A 12,156-nucleotide genomic window follows, 5' to 3' on the forward strand; every position below is an offset into this window, starting at 1 on the left:
ATGGTAAGAGGAGCAACGAAATGAAACGATAATTAAAGCTTCAAAATATATCCACTGACTAGGATCTAGAATGAATGATGACGACAAATGACCTTGAATCCAAAACGATCATTGGATCCATTTCGCTGAATCGTAGTTCTACATGAATTTTTAAATGTTTGTGTTCCTCTTATTATTTAGGATGATCCTTCTTATTTAAAGGGGCCTACTATCTAGGTCATCGGCCCCTAATTTTACGAAAAGAGACGAAGTGCAATGACAATATAAAACTCCAAAGCTCATCCTCTGGCCAGAATTAAATATGTGACGATGAGGAATGGATGGATGAATATGAATTTAAAATAATCAGTGGATCTAACTGAAAACATTAAAGGTTAAAAAATCAATCCAGAGACTAGAATTAAAGAAGACGATGAAATATGGTTATTAACTCAATACAATCAGTGGATCTGGCCAGCAATGCCACCTTCCCATATACTATCTTATACAATATTATATACCGACCAAAGGTCCCCTTCGAAAGCACAATGCTGAATCGATGATTCCTGTCGTCTAAAGGGGTACAAAATCCAGGACAACGGCCCCTTATAATGGTACTTATCGCTAGTAAAGTAGTATCATGGTATTCCTCATGTGGCGGTGCTAATCATAACGTAGACTCACGGTGTACCGCCATAGTGGTCCTAGTCACAAGTTATGTACGTCGCTCAGGTAACGCAGAGCTATGTAGTTTCTCACATAATGGTGCCACTCGTAGGCAACGCAAACCCATGATGTTCCTCACATAGTGGATACTATTCACAGGCAATACAGACCCACAGTGTCCCTCATATAGTGGCACTAATCACAGGCAATGCCCAGACCCGTGGTGTTTCTCACATAATGGTATTAATCACAGGAAACGTAAGCCCGTGGTGTTCCGCATATAGTGGTACTAATCACCGGTGCTGTAAACCCATAATGAATCAGCCCCTGTTGCTACTAATCACAAACTATTGTTTACCCAACGTAGTGGTACTATTCGCAAGTAATCTGCGTCGCCCACCTACAAGGGGTCAGAGAGAGAAGATAGCTAAGGATCCGACACTTCGAAAAAAGAAGTAACGGACAAAGAAAGACAAGGGCCTCGAAGGGCATAAAAATGAAAGCCTCCCTAGGCCTCGAATGCTCTAACACCATCGAGGTCGGAAAATAACAAGACTTGACCAAGAGAGGTCGGACAGGTTAGATGAAAGTCAGGAGCCTGACACAAGTAAGTGGAAGCAATTGCAGGACTCAGCTAAGGGCCCCGTGGTTGCCAACCAACGCCCCCAAGTTGAGAGCCCCTGAGGTTCCTTTTCCTCACCTCTTACGACACGCAGGGGATACCGTGGACGTATTCTTCATCCGCGTCCCCAACCCACAGGCGTCCCTTCTTCTTCTTCGTCTCCTTATTCTCCTTCTTCTTGTTATTATTACCGTATTGATATTGTTTTGTAAACTATGGATGGTTCTTAATGAGCATTTAATAGACTGCAAATAATTTCTCGTTGTCATTTTCCGCTGACGTCAAATCTTTTGAAACTGTACTGCTACTAATCTATCTATACAATAGGTTATCTACTCTGCACGGTCCCAATCGATTTGGGGACTTTTCATTACAATGGCAGACCCTCTTTCGTACTTCCAGACAGATTACAATTGAGGAGTTTTTATTATAATGATAGGCCCCTTCCCTTCTGCCAGTCAAACTGAGTTGTGCTGTTATCATCATAATGGAAGGCCGTTTGTTAATAGCCACGCCGAGTTGGTGAATTTTCATTATAATAGCAGACCACTATGCCTAATGCCAGTCACATTTTATATGGGTAAATTTGTTTACAATGGCGGGCACACTTGCCCACTCCCAAACACAATCGGTTAGGGGAGTTTTGAAAAAATTGCAAGCTACCTTGACTTCTGCCAGTCAAACCGAGAAGGGACTTATTCATTACAATGGTAGTCCCTCCTTACTAATGCCAGTTACAAAGGAGTTGGAGAAGGATCCAATTCCTACTGCCAGTCAAAGTCGATGTGGAGAGCAATGATTACAATGGCAGATGCCCTCCTGCTGAGGGTCACTATCGATTTGTGAAATATTAATTATAATAACAGAGACACCCTTTCTACATCACTACAAATCGATTTCAATGAACATAAATAGTTCGACATACGAAGTATATGCATGTTTTACAATATTACAAATCAGATTAACTACTGCTAAACAATACGTCATATCGACAAACGGACTGTACCATAAGATGCCTCATTTAGTGGTCTAAATGGCTGGTCTTATGATATTTTCTCCTATCTCACCTATTTATAGGTAAGATTGAATTAGGAACGTTGAATAGGGTGAAATTTTGGTAAGGTTTTTTCACAGTGCATTACTTTTGGATATTTATGTGACAGCTACAAACATAGAATTTGGCTCACATGTGGATACTGGTTGGACCAATGTTCATGTAGAATTAAATGATTTCACCTTTCGTATACAAGTAATTCAAACTATGAATTATACGCGTACAAAATGCAAAATGTACGTATAATCGAGGAATAGAGACAAATCCAACGTATTAGGAATAGAGATACGACAAAACGTCACAGGACCACAGTTTTCGATCACTCCAAGTTGAACGGAGATTGTGCCATTCGTTTTGTGATACGACTTACCGTTTAGCCACGAAATACCTCGAAACGATGGTCTGCACCGACATTAAAGTTGCCTCAATATTTAGATATATTACAGGGGGAAAAGGTTAAATACTTCAAGATCATGGAAGCCTTCCGTCGGTTACAGGCTAAGACATATAATTCTACCATATTCTAGCTTGTCTGGCAGATTCTGCCACAATCTTACTTTGGGGAGGGGGGGGGGGAGGGTTGGAGAATGAGGACTTCCAGCAAACTAAAGCTAACAAGTATGCATACGGTCATTGCTCGGGGGATTCCGTGGAACGCAGAGGTGAAGATTCCAGGGCGAATGGGTCGACAGAGAAAATCAAAGTATAATTTAAAACTCTAAAATTTGAAATTTATTTCCTTCCTTTTTTGTTTTGAATTTAAACCTTGATGAACAACACCAAATAACAATTAGATAGACAAGGTGAGCTCGTCAGCTTTTGTAACAATACTGATTAAACTTCAGGTACACAACAATTTTCAGAACGATCTCGAAGGTCCAAAGTTACAATGTTCAAAATAGCATCTTTGCTCCACACAATTACTCTCTAGGAGACTGAGCTCCAAAATTTACAACATTGCAGCCTTTCCAAGGCACAATTCTCTTATCCAAAACACTAGATAAATCTAGAAAATAAATTTTACTGTCTTAGTCGCTCGACAGTCTGATTACATTTAAAAAGGAATGGTTAAAATTTAACAGAGGCAGTAAGTGCCCATTCTGCATGGTCTTAGTGATCAAAAGAAATGGTTCAATAAATCGTACGTAAACCAAAATGCTTGGAGGCAAAATCTTGCACTCCTTTGGAAATACACTTTGAAACACTTAAAACCCTATTCGGGCTTAAGGCGGAGGGGTAGGTTCCAGAACTCTCTGGGCCGAAGCCCTGTACACACCCTCATTTCTGATTGGCTAAGTTAATGAATATCCAAAATTTCTGATTGGTTGATAATTTCATGTAGAAGGAAGAGATATCAGTGCTAGTAACCTTAGAACAAAAAAAACCTATAAACATTTCAGTTTTTAAAAACATAGAAACTACAAATTTCTTTGAAGAGTAATTGCCCACCTTCCCACAAGAGAGGGGCACTTAAGTCGACAGTAGAGACATCAGAAGATAAAGTTCGAAACTTCTTCTGATACACAGTTTAAGGTTCGTATTATAGATGGCTTTCTAAAAGGCGCTCAGTTTAAATGTACGGGGTAGGAGTACCTCCGGTACAGTCATTATTATTATTATTATTATTATTATTATTATTATTATTATTATTATTATTATTATTATTACACATGAAAAGGATACCTGTTAGAAAATTTCGGCAAAATATTCAATGCACAGACACACGGTCGTCACGGTTTTATCTTATAATAATAAAAGGAAGTGTTTCAACTTTTACAAGAATTACCCGATGTTCTACACAGTTACAAGTCTATCGACTACACGGTAGAGCTTTTGAAAGACTTGGAGTCACCTGGAGTACCCTCAAACATCATAGAGTGGACAATTGTGGCACCAATTATCCTTCTTTAGAATAAGAATCCTGCCCTCTGCAATGAACACGACTCTGAAACTGATGATAATAATAATTTCGTGTGGCTATTTCTAGCCGAGTGCAGCCCTTGTAAGGCAGACCCTCGGATGAGGGTGGGCGGCATCTGCCATATGTAGGTAACTGCGTGCTATTGTGGTGGAGGATAGTGTTATGTGTGGTGTGTGAGTTGCAGGGATGTTGGGGACAGCACAAACACCCAGCCCCCGAGACACTGGAATTAACCAATGAGGGTTAAAATCCCCGACCCGGCCGGGAATCGAACCCGGGACCCTCTGAACCGAAGGCCAGTACGCTGACCATTCAGCCAACGAGTCGGACTCTGAAACTGATGACTAATATTATTGAAGCCATTCTCATGATTGGGCATGCCGCGAGCGAAGTAATATTCATTCCTCGGATGGATTCGAATAATTTCTTCGGATATACAGTTTAAGTTTAGATGTCTGCAGTGTTCAAAATAAAATTTCTCTATGTAATAATAAAGCAAGCATAATCTTCTTCTGCTTATCTTATCTTACTATATATAAAAATGGATGTGTGTATGTGTGTGTGTAAATGACACATCTCCTCCTAAACCACTGGAGCTATTTCAACCAAACTTGCTACACTTGTGACGTACTATCTGGAGACGCGCACTGTAGGGGTAAGCCATCCGTAGCTCCCTTAGGGGTGGGGGTCATGGGGGGCAAGTTATAAAAATGATTGAAAAAGTGTCGAATCAACAGTTTTCGGGATCGCTGAGATGAACAGTGACACTCCCGATTTAAAAAAAGTCAAAGTTCAGCTCCCTTTCGCGTGGGGGGCGTGGAGGGCGAGAGGGGAGTTATATATAAAAATAAACGAAAATTGTGTCAAATTCATGGTTTTCGGGGTCGCCGAGGTGAATTGTATATTCCGAATTTTGAACATCAGGAGACAAACCACGTGGGAGTAAGACAGCCCAGGAAACCTTAGGGGGGGGGGGGGGTTGGTCAGGTATACAAATTAACGAAAATGGTGACGAATCCATACTTTTCAGGGTCGCTGAGATGAATAGTGACACTCCGGATTTTTTAAAGTCCAAGTTCAGCCCCCTTAGGGGTGGGGGCGAGGGGGGAGTGGTATATAAAATTAAACAAAAATAGTGTCGAATACATAGTTTTCGGGGTCACCGAGGTGAATCGTACATTCCGGATTTTTAGTATCAGGAGACAAACCACGTGGGGGTAAGACAGCCCAGGAACCCTTAGGGGCAGGGGGAGCGAGGGGCTGAGATATAAAAATAATCGAAAATAGTGTCGAATCCATACTTTTCTGGGTCGCTAAGATGAATAGTGACACTCCAAAATTTTTTAAAGTCCAAGTTCAGCCCCCTTCGTGGTGGGGTGCAGTGGGAGTGTGATATATAAAAATAATCGAAAATAGTGTCAAATCCATGGTTGTCGGTGTCGCTAAGATGAATAGTGAGACTCCGAATGTTTTATAAGTCCAAGTTCATTCCACTTTGGGGTGGGAGCGGGGGGAAGTGATATATAAAATTAAACGGAAATAGTGTCGAATACATAGTTTTCGGGGTCGCCGAGGTGAATCGTACACTTTGGATTTTTAGTATCAGGAGACAAACCACGTGGGGGTAGGGCAATTTAGGAACGCTTAGGGGCGGGGTGCGGGCGAGGGGTGAGATATAAATATCATCGAAGGTAGTGTCGATTCCATACTTTTCGGGCTCGCTGAAATGATTAGCAATACTCCGGAATTTTTTAATGTCCAAGTTCAGCCCTCTTCAAGGCGGAGGGTCATGGGAGAGTGATATATAGAAATAATAGAAAATAGTGTCGAGTACATATTTTTCGGGGTCGCTGAGATGAATAGTGACACTTGTATCAGGAGACAAACCACGTGGGGGTAAAACACTCCAGGAACCCTTAGTGGCGGGGGAGGGGGTGCAAGAGGACTGAGATATACAAATCATGGAAAGTAGTGTGGAATCCATACTTCTCGGGGTCGCTGAGGTGAATAGTGACATTCCGGATATTTTTAAAGTCAAAGTTTGGCCCCTTTGGGGTGGGGGGACAGGGATGAGTGATATGTAATCGCAAAAGTTGTGGAATCCATAGTTTTCGGGGTTGCTGAGATGAATAGTGACACTCCGGATATAGTCCATGTTCAGCCCCCTTTGGTATCGTGTGTGAGAAAGTGTGAAAACATAAATTGTCCAAAATGGGCGAGGTAATGGACGTACGTATGTTCCAGCGTGGCTATTAACCAAAACTGATACAAGTATGACTTGTCTGTCTGTTAGGTCATCAGCCCAGAGGCTGGTTGGATCCTCAAATAGCACCACCAAAGGCTATGCAGTTATAGGGAAATTGCAAAAACCAATGGCAGAGCCCAAATGAGGCATACTAGGCAAGATGAGGAGTGAGATAGTTTGCCATTGTTTTCCTCACTGGACCAGAAGGTGCCACTGCAGCACGACTGATCCTATGAGCAACACCTTTCATAACACTCAGACACTAGCTGTGCTCCAAATGTCATTACTCAGGACCACCCATACCCCAGCAGCTTCCATACTGTCACAGCCATGAATGAGACTGGGGCTTCGGTTGAAGCTACACTTTGCTCTGGCCTGTGCCAAGAGACGGATACAAAAATACTGCATCCATCAAGAAATGGCAACAGGCGGGAAGTATGACTTACTACCTGGAAAATATACTGTGGGAGCAAGACACCCTTAGAACCACTTGGGAAATGGGTATAATAATGACGTGTGGCCTCCGGGGAGGTCTGGTGCAGGTCGTTTGATTTGACTCCCGTAGGCAACCTGCGCGGCGTGATGAGGATGAAATGACGATGATGACGTCACAGATACACAGTACCCGTGCCAAGGGAATTAACCAATTGTGGTTAAAATTCCCGACCCTGCCGGGACCAAAGGCCAGCACGCTAACCATCTAGCCATGGATCCGTACAGGGAAGGGGTGAAATGTAAATGTAACTAAACATGACCAATAAGAGTGTCGAATCCATAATTTTCGGGACTACTGGAACGATTTCGTCCAAACTTTGTATCCATATGACTTCCTATTAGATGACTAACCGCGTGGGGTTACGATAACCCTAGCACCCTTATTGGTGGAGGATGAGGAAGTGAATCGAAAATAGTGTCGAATCGATAGTTTTCAGAGAGTGCGACTTGATGGAAGCTAGAGAGGGCTAGGGGGCAGTGTGCACCCGGGTTTTTTTCTTTACAAGTTGCTTTACGTCGCATCGACGCAGGTAGGTCTTATGGCAACATTGGGAGAGAAACGGGCTAGGAGTGGGAAGGAAGCGACCGTGGCCTTAATTAAGGTACAGCCCTAGCATTTACCTGGTATGTAAATTGGAAACCACGCAAAACCATTTTCAGAGCTGCCGACAGTGGGGTTCGAACCCACTATCTCCCGAATACTGTATACTGGGCGCACTTCAGCGACTGCAGCTATCGAGACATCGGCTTGAAAAAGATCTAGCGCTATAAGATAATGGCAGGATTTACCTAAACATGTAATTTTGACGGCGGGTATTTCTAGGGGAAGGTTTCTGTAGTTTTCGTAATATCTGATATGTAATCTTTCTTTTCGGCTGAAATGTAGGACCTTCTGAGCAGTCTTCGTACTCTATTTATATTCTCTACTAGGAAAGCATTTAATGTCAGGGAGCACGAGTGGTGATCCTTAGATCTCTCCCCTTCAAATTTTCAGCTAGGTGATTAAAGTTTTCAACCTCTAAATTTCGGAAATTTTGTCTCGGTTTTTAAATTCCACCCCCCCCCCGCCTTTAGCGACCCTTTTTAGTATAGGATAAGCCTTTGCATCATTGGGACTTAAGCCCACATAGGTTCTCGTCTTCTCCTGAATGTTCGTGAAGGAGTGCTTGCGTTTCGCCTCCTTGCCCTTTGTTTATGGGCTGTTTTGTGTAACCTTACCTTTTTACCCTTAAGAACTTGTAGTATGGGTATATTCATTATGGTTCTTCCAGTAACCGTGTCTACATTTCGATTCCCTTAAGGAACAGTACTTAAAACTGATTGTGTAACTTTGTAATAGATAAGCCCACCATGTAGCAATCGGTGTACGTACACCATGAAGTGGGATCACCCTAGAGGTTATTGCGTCTAACTGAGATTGTACCTGTTCGGAGCAATTATGCTCTTTCGCATGTAAGTTTAACGACTGGGAATTTCTCCCAATTTATATTTGTACCTGATTTAGGGCTTCCAATTTCAGTGCATTGTTTTAGCTGACGTGCTCGTTGTTAATATTTTCAACTGTTCCTTGCTATGTCATTGAATTACTCTTCCTGGATTTTTTTTCTTTTTGCTAGTTGCTTTACGTCGCACCGACACAGATAGGTCTTATGGCGACGATGGGACAGGAAAGGGCTAGGAGTGGGAAGGAAACGGCCGTGGCCGTAATTAAGGTACAGCCCCAGCATTTGCCTGGTGTGAAAATGGGAAACCACGGAAAACCATTTCCAGGGCTGCCGACAATGGGGTTCGAACCTACGATCTCCTGAATACTGGATACTGGCCGCACTTAAGCGACTGCAGTTATCGAGTTCGGTCTTCCTGGATTTTAAGAAAGGAAAGAAATAAAATTTCCAAGTTTTTTAAAAGTAAATATTTGCACTAAATGATCTCCGTCCAGTCATTCAACCCAAGCGCTTCCTATTCATCTGTGAGCCACGCATCCACGATAATAATAATAATAATAATAATAATAATAATAATAATAATAATAATAATAATAATAATAATAATATCAACTTTCCTAGTACACACGATGAGCTAACATTTAACAAACCATGCTAATTTATGTTACCAGATTGTACTTAGAATAAAGTTGGCTAAGGGCTTTCAGACAATTTCCAGCTGTAAAGGGTGATGCATCATATTTGAGAGCCTAAGAAGTCCAGGTACTGTATTTTTTTTTTTTGATAGGGGCTTTACGTCGCACCGACACAGATAGGTCTTATGGCGACGATGGGATAGGGAAGGCCTAGGAGTTGGAAGGAAGCGGCCGTGGCCTTAATTAAGGTACAGCCCCAGCATTTGCCTGGTGTGAAAATGGGAAACCACGGAAAACCATTTTCAGGGCTGCCGATAGTGGGATTCGAACCTACTATCTCCCGGATGCAAGCTCACAGCCGCGCGCCTGGCTGAATTACTGTAATACTAAATGTCTAATAATGTCATACTTATATCATTTAATAACCTTTAGGGATCTACAATTTCTGAAAACCTCAGTTGTTTACGTAAATGTGGACAATAATTAGGACAGAAATGACCGAATTCAAACCCCAAGAAACCATTTCTAATATTAAGGTATAGTAGAATTTCCTTGTCAGAAACTTGTCAAAAACCTGCCCGGTTAACCTGAAGGAATGAAAGTTCGATTCTACATTAGTAGAATGGGATATTGGAATAAAACTTGTACTTCTGGAGATACATGTTGGCCCTGGGGTTTACTCAGTATACAACAGAAATTAGTACAACATTAATTCATGGGAGCAGTAGTGGCCGAACACTGGACTAACCACTGAATCCCACAAAACCATGTATGTTTTGCTCCTCCATGGGATTTCATGACCTGTTCATTTCGTAAATTCACCTTAGCTGAAAAACTCGTTCGTTATTCTTAACAAGACATGGTGTACTGTCAACATGGTGCAGTTATGTGGAAGAATGTGATTGATTAGGAAATGAATGGTTTCAGGTATAAAGATTGCAGCGAACATTTTTGTAATGTGCCGAAGATTGAGTCAACTCCAAAGTGTAGTCGGCAGTGTGCCCGCTTCCTACCTAGAGACCCAAAGGTTTAATACCAGGATAGTCCAAGGATATTCATTCTGGAATGAGGACTGGGTTACAGGATCACTCTGAAAGTTGGCCCTGCGGTTCGAGTCACGTAGCTATGAGTTAGCATTCGAGTGATGGGGGGGGGGGGGGGGAGAAGGTTCACATCTCCCCGTCGATAATCCTGAAAGGTGTTTTATTGAAGGCAAACTCTGGAGTTGCACCTTAATTACAACCACGGCTCTTACCTTCTTAATACATACTCCTTCTCATCCTGATTTCACCGAGAACCTTCGATGTGTTATTGTGATGATGAGCTACTAGCAAATATACATTAAATACTGTATACACTGCTTGACAAAAAAGTTAAGCATTCAGAAGGAGTAGTGCGATATTATCCCATTTCGGTATACATGCACACCATTGATGTGTGAGTAAATGATTAGATTTACAAGGATCTGTAATGTGTAGAACCAGAGTGCATTCGTGATGGCACCGTCCTGTTGTCACCAGCCAACTGCTCTGAGTCAGGCAGTTAAGCAAGACGTGCAGAGAGGACTACGTACAGTACCAAGCATCCGCGATGCCTCGCAGACGCGTTAGACTGTCTATCCACCAACTTACAGCATTTGACAGAGGTCACTTTGTGGAACTGTATGAGGCTGGTTGGTCGTATTGTGCTATTACCAGGCATGTGGGTCATTCAGATGTCAGAGTGGCCAAATGTTGGGCTCAGTGGGTACACGAGGGCACTGAATCATATCGTGCAGGTTCTGGTCGACCAAGAAACACCACCCCAAGTAGGACCGTCGTATGGTCCGCCAAGCTTTGCGGGAACCAATAACTTCGGCACCCGCCATCCGTGAGCATGTACTGGAGACTCTACTCCATCCTGCTGTGAGTTCCCGCACTGTGTCTCGACGACTTGCATCCTCCAGATTGGTGTCCTACCGCCCCATGCGTTTGTGTTTCAAGTGGTGCCTTGCCCGGGAGGCATGAAGAGACTACGACTGGCATCTCATCATGTTCAGTGATGAGTCCCGCTTCTCCACAACCTCCGATGACCGTCGTGTGCGGGTTTGGCGGCGTCGAGAGCAGATATTGTGCAAAGACACACAGGCGTAATCTCTGGCCGCATGGTGTGGAGAGCCATAGGTTATGCGTTCAGGTCACCTCTAATAGTGCTTCGGCAGACTTTGACGGAACAGCGTACGTCACAGACATTCTACGTCCGCACGTCCTACCCCTTATGGCACAGCACTCTGAGACAGTGTTCCAACAAAGTAATGCACATCCGCACACAGCACGTGTGCCTATGGCTTTCCTAGAGCATGTTGAGGTCCTAGCGTGGCCACCGAGATCCCCCGATCTCCCCATCATTGAACACGTGTAGGAAGACATTGGAAGGGCACTCCGTACCAGTACTAACCTGCAGGATCTGGAAGGATAGCTGCAACCACGGTTACTAGACTAGACGGTAGGGGTCATCAGTTGGGTGCGCAGTAGCAAGTCACGCCTCCTGACGTCACACGGTCCCCATGTTCGCTAAGCGAAGCAGAGTGCCATTAGTCTAGTGATGGTGTTAACCTTGTCAACAGTGTAAGGGTTTAATTTTTCTGTGCTGTGCTGTGCCATGGTGTGTTGTGCTGTCGCCGGTTGCTCTAACCACGATATACATCAGAAGGATTTAGACATTAAATTTAATCGTTTTCCAAAGAACAGTGACATTAAATTAAAGTGGATTAATGCCAGTAAACGGGCTGACTCGTTTACTATTGAGAATGCTCGTGTGTGTTCTGTACACTTCGACAACTCGGATTACATAAGGGACTTGAATTGTGAGTTGTTAAACCTTCCAATTAGACGCGATTTACGGCCTGACGCAGTACCACATTTAAATTTGCCACCAGCGAGTCAGTCCTGTAATGATCGTGAAATAAGGGCACAAAAGCGAAATCATCGTAAGGAGATACGGCAAATTTTACAATGGCAGGCGCCAACTGAAGCAGAAAATGTTAATAACGCAATCTTGAGGAAGGAATTAAATGACTAAAGTAAACATCAGTGTTCCTGTAGTGAGAAAATTG

This window comes from Anabrus simplex, chromosome 4 (assembly GCF_040414725.1).
Source record: "Anabrus simplex isolate iqAnaSimp1 chromosome 4, ASM4041472v1, whole genome shotgun sequence".
Classification (NCBI taxonomy): Eukaryota; Metazoa; Arthropoda; class Insecta; order Orthoptera; family Tettigoniidae; genus Anabrus; species Anabrus simplex.